The 5969-nt window shown below is 35.4% G+C and overlaps 1 protein-coding gene across 1 annotated transcript in view; it reads left to right on the plus strand.

The window, feature by feature from the left end:
- Window positions 1-5285, plus strand: part of LOC120538609 — a 31121-nt gene extending 25836 nt beyond the window's left edge. The window contains exon 6 of the mRNA XM_039767995.1: window positions 5088-5285. The gene's annotated coding sequence lies outside the window, so the exon portion shown is untranslated. The remainder of the gene's footprint in view (window positions 1-5087) is intronic.
- The last annotated feature ends 684 nt before the right edge of the window (window positions 5286-5969 follow it).

The following is a 5969-nucleotide window of genomic DNA, read 5'->3' on the forward strand; positions in this document are numbered from 1 at the left end:
AAACTGCGAGAGAAAGTTTTAAGTGCCAGGACTAAGGTAACATTAAATACAGCCATGCCGAATTACACAATTGAAAAGGCAGCAAAAAATATGAAGCGTGTGATACATACAAGCATATTCATAAATGCTGCTACTGTGGAAACAAAGCACACGGTGGAAAAAGTCAATGTCCCGCTAAAGGAAGACAGTGTAAAAAAAAACCCGTGCATGCAGTGTGTCAGGTCTCGGATAAAGAAGAAGACGAGCTGTTTATTGATGCAGTAAGAAACGAATCGATGAATGAAACCTGTCATCTTTACAACGATTGACAAACACGGAATGTAACTTGAACACAACACATCCTACAAATACAAACCTGATTGAAAGAAATAATGATAATCAAATCATTGATGACAGCAACACTCAGTAACACTCACAAAACAAATACTGTATATTGACAGTCATGTTACGTTATTTTTAAAATGTTCCCTTTTCTTTTCTAGCTTTTTAACACACTACTTCTCCCTGCGATACGCGGGTATATATATATGTATATATATATCCCGATCTACATACTCGAATAATGGATACTTTATTCGCCATCAATGATTGTTTTGGTAAAGCCATACTCAGTGTATTCATTAGATGAACGGTAAAAAGTAAGAGCGAGGGAGGATGACTTATTGAGGCATGCAGGCTGTAGTGCGTCAACTCTATCTGAATTGCGATCACATTTGAAAAATATATCTTTTCAAGTTCTATTTAGTCCATATGTGTCAAACTCAAGGGCGGGCCACATCCGCCCGGCGTGTAATTATATCCAGCCCGAGATCATTTTATATACTGTATTATTGTTATTAATGGCCGGGTATATGAAGCGCTGGTAACACAATAAACTACAGATCCCATAATGCAGCGCTTCAGCTGCCTTGGCCGAACACTTACCGCATTAATCAAGTCTAGCTTATGATGCTGCAAGTTATTGCGAAGCTAGCTCACACGATGCTGAAGAGAAAAGTTGATTCTGAAAATAGAGCCTTTAAAAACCGATGGGAGGCTGAGTATATGTTTACTGAACCCGTGTGTCTCATTTGTGGAGCTAATGTGGCTGTAATTACAGAATTTAATCTAAGACGGCACTATGAGACAAAACATCAGGGAGTTCTGTGTTGTGGAGATTCTCAGGATGGATTGCAGGTGCTCATCAGTGAGGCTGAAAGACCTGAATGCAATGCAGAAGATACAGAAAGCAGAAGAATTAAATAAGAATCTGACACCAGCGGACGTTTTACCGTGCACAATCACAAAGTGATTTCAAGTGAAGTTGCTTTTATATGAGACACAAATGCACCAGTGCAACTTTCCCTGTTGCCAAGTAATGTTAAACCAAGTCGTCACTACGGTGTTCCCAAATACGCACTTTGCTGATAAACTGAGCGCACTGAGTTTGCACGGCGCTTTGGTGACTTTGAAGAACAAAAAGTCCGTCTACATGCGGCTCGAACCTTGTGCATGTTTGGTAGCACATATCTGTGTGAGAAGCTCTTCTCAGTGATAAAGACTAACAAAACAGCACACAGGAGCCTCACTGATGAGCACCTGCAATCCATCCTGAGAATCTCCACAACACAGAACCTCACACCAAACAGAAACGAACCTGTTGCCAAAAATAGATGCCAGGCGTCCAGCTCTAAAATGACATATGAGCAAAGACAACTGAATGATTTGATTTGTTATTGCTGAAAGGAACACATTTTATTTATATTTCCAGGTTTTGTTATGCAGCATGTTCATATTTGAATTTGTATAATTTTGAAAGGATATATTTTTATGGAGAGCAAAATCTTTTGGGATATTTAAAATCTAAGTTTATTTTTTATATAAATTTACATAAGAGTAAAGAAATTTGAATGTTTGTTCTTTTAAGTTATTTAAGGTTTGAGTTGATTTATTCACGAATAATATTCCTGTCTGTTTTACCATTCCTACCAAAGATATTTCTGTCGACTAAATAAAAATTCCTTCTATTTAAAATTTAAATAGAACTTGAACAAATACGATAGTTCATAATATCCACGCAGACTTGCACGTAAGAGCGGGAGTTATCCGTTTTAACAAGCAGCGTATTGCACTGATACGAAATAGCTGTGTGTGTATATATGTAGATATGTATGTATATGTATGTATATGTATATATATGTTTATATATGTGTGTGTGTATGTATATATATATATATATGTGTGTGTATATATGTGTGTGTATGTATGTATGTGTGTATGTATATGTATGTGTATATATGTAGATATATATATGTATATATGACAGCAACACTCATCACTCACAACAGTGACAAAACAATTACATTGACAATCATGTTACGTTATTTTCAAAATGTTTCCTTTTCTTTTCATTGCTTCTTCAACACACTACTTCTCCGCTGCGAAGTGCGGGTATTTTGCTAGTATATATATATACAGTAATCCCTCCTCGATAGGTGAAAATCCGAAAAGTAGAACCATATGTTTGTATGGTTATTTTATATATTTTAAGCCCTTATAAACTCTCCCACACTGTTTATAAATATTCCCTGCACAGTTATACAGCATAAACCCTTTGTATTCTCTTAGATATTAGGTAAGATTAATTGAAATTATGTATGTAAACACACTGTTTATATACAGTAAAACCTAAATATTATTTTAAAGATAGAGTGTCTCCGATATCACATATGTTACAGTCATTACAATAGACAGGCCACCAGCAATAAATACGTACAATGCAAAAAAAATTGTATACAGTAAATGTGTGTACAGTGACACTAAACGTACGTACATGTAGTAAGTACAGTAAGTAGAAAATTAATTATAGTTACTCACCAACAATGACACGATGACTTGTCCAATAATGATGAGTTTAGTTTTACTGCACAACAAAGGACAGTGTTACAGCTCTTCGAAAGGAGCCTCTTCAGGCCACTGTATATTACCGCCGTTGTTCTTCTTCCGGCAGACTTCAATGCAAATCCCTAAAGCAGATTCCATCCAGACTACTGCCTTATTACATCCACTTACAACTCACTTTGCACCCTGGTTAAAAGGACACTTGCGGCCGTAGATCTTATATTCCTTTCCTACTTTTTATATAAAAAGAATCATAGCCTCATTGAAGCAGTAGCAGGAGCAGATCGTTTTGAAGCCATAATTAAGGGCTTGACTATGCACAAAGATAAACACAAAAGAGCACAAAAGTTAACTCTTTACACAGCGAAACACGTTGATACTGAATGAGCGAGACGAGACTTCCTGGTTAACATCGTATTCAGCACACAGGAACTTAACTGCGAGCTCTGATTGGTTAGCTTCTCAGCCATCCAACAATAGCGTCCCTTGTATGAAATCAACTGGGCAAACCAACTGAGGAAGCAATGTACAGGAAGTAAAAAGACCCATTGTCCGCAGAACCCGCGAATCAGCGAAAAATCCGTGTTATATATTTAGTTATGCTTACATATAAAATCCGCGATAGAGTGAAGCCACGAAAGTCGAAGTGCGATATAGTTATGGATTACTGTATAGCATTTTTAATGTAGGTAGATCATTTCGACCTGGTCATTATAAAAGTACCCCGCAAGCCTAAAATTTGTGGGCACCCCTGAACTAGATATATGTACTTATATGACAGCATGAACTGCTTGTATTTTATTGGTGTCAACATATTGCTGTAGTTTTATTAAAAATAAGTGCCGGCCATTCTAAAACCGTTCACATGTGAGATGCCCGTGCACTGTGTTGTCCCCGGGATTCCCGGGAATGACATGTGGGATTTCCAGTTTCCCGGGAATGGATAAACCCGTCCAGGAATGGATTCGCTAAGTGGCACCCAGTCAAGGGTGTTCCATCCTTTGCATCCCTAAATTGTGTGAAGTGGGTGAGAGTCCAGTCTGTGATTTTTTCAGGAACATGTGCTTCTTGATCATTTACACCTTAAATTAACATGCAGATCATATCTGAATTGCATCCATGTGTATTTTAACTAGGCTACATATACACCTCCAATTAAAAGGAGTGTTTGCATTGTGTCTGATAGAGATCAGATGGCAGTGACCCCAACACGTGCACCACACTCATTCTTTGAAAGATTTTGAAGTTTGTAGTTTGGTTGCATTAAGATAAGACATTTGGAATTTTTTCAGTTTAATTCCACAAATACCCATGTTCTTAATTGTGAATGTCAATAAATGTAGTGTATATGTTTTCCCCAAATAGCAAGTTTTGTAATGCACCATAGTATCTTTGGGTATCTTTATAAATCATAAATAATAGACAAAAAACAGCATCCTTCTAAAAAGAAGCAAAAAGTGAAGGAGATGGTAATGTAGTTACGAGTATGAAGATACTTCATAGTGATAATCAGCCTAAATCTGTGCATGATATTCTACAATATACGTAAAATGATACTTTTATTTAAAAATGCAAGGTTCAATGGCAATTTAATGTGTAAATTTGTGCTTAAATATTTTATTTCAATTAAAGGCTGTACTATGTGCAGTAAACACTACAGTAGTCATTCCTTTATAATAACACTTGGGGGCTGTCTAAATGTTAAGCCACAATAAATTGTGCAATGTGTGGAAAAATATACAATATACTCTCACAGTTATAATGTTAGTTGGTGTGGCAGGGGTTAACAGGCAAAGAAACAATGTCACACTGAAATTATATAGAAAGTTACAAACATATATTTTGCATAAAAAAAAACAATTTAATGAGAACATATCAAGGTGTAATGTGCAATACAAATGTCTGTTAATATGAGGCTCCTTTTTGCTTGTGTGATTTCAGTTTCATGTTAACTGTTTTTATTGTGATGTCACATATTTTTCTTTAAATTTCAGTCATCTTGTTTCTATAGTACGTTGCCTTTTTCTCTTTTCTTCGCTAGCTAATTTTTTTCTGTGTCCACCCTCTTCCCTATTTCCTGGAATAGTTCTTTTAAGATTGCGAAACGTCTTGCTGCAGTTTGTTTGATTCAATTTTTCTTTGTATTTTTAAGCATTTGGATTTATTTTCTTTTGATTCATTTTCTAATCTTGCTTGTTCTAATACAGGACCATGGAGCATCTGAGACTATCATCACTATCAGAGACTATTTTTGCAACAGGAACCAACACTGTACTGTGGAACAGAAGTGATAAATATTAAGCTACTTATCCTAAAAAATAAATAAATAAAAACTTTATCTACAGAGCTATAAGAACTATTAATATTTAAAGATATTAAGAAAGCAATGTGACCTGAAAGATAAAAATTTGAGGAAGAGCATAGCTTTACAATATAAAAGAGGTTTAATCCAAACGTGTGTATAATTTAAATGAATATACTGTAAATAAATAAATGCTATATCTTTAATCAAAAAATACCTGTTCAGATGATTTTGTTATATGTGGTATGGTAATGACATGTGACATGTTATGGATTTAATTTGCATCTGAAATTTTATAAATGGAGAATGCTTAAACACATTATGACAATGTTTGGCATGTGAGGTGTTTTACATGGTCACTGATTAGACTTTATACATAAAAGCCTAAGCCTAAAAGTGCAACGATTTTGTGCAACAATTTTATGTCAAGCTTAAACTTTTCTTAAAACCTACATATATATGTTTTGTATCATTCTTTTCAGAATTTATCAAACTTTAATGTGATGTTGTTAGATTTCCAGATTCTTATTCCGTTTTTAAATTCTAAACTAAAAATATCAAGAACTTACGCCTCATGAGATGGGACTGTGCCAAAAGATTTAACCACTCCTCGGCCGGAAATAAAAAACAAAGTGTAGGACAGCTGCTGTACAGCCTTTTAAATGTTCGAAGTGCCACAAGAGATGCAGATCACGTGGCACAGTAGCAGCAGTAAGCCAACAGCTGATCGAGCAGAGAGGAGGTAAAAAAAACTGTATTTGTTTCCCATTGTATCACTTTTTAAGAG

The sequence above is a fragment of the Polypterus senegalus genome, chromosome 11 (assembly GCF_016835505.1).
Source record: "Polypterus senegalus isolate Bchr_013 chromosome 11, ASM1683550v1, whole genome shotgun sequence".
Taxonomy (NCBI): Eukaryota; Metazoa; Chordata; class Cladistia; order Polypteriformes; family Polypteridae; genus Polypterus; species Polypterus senegalus.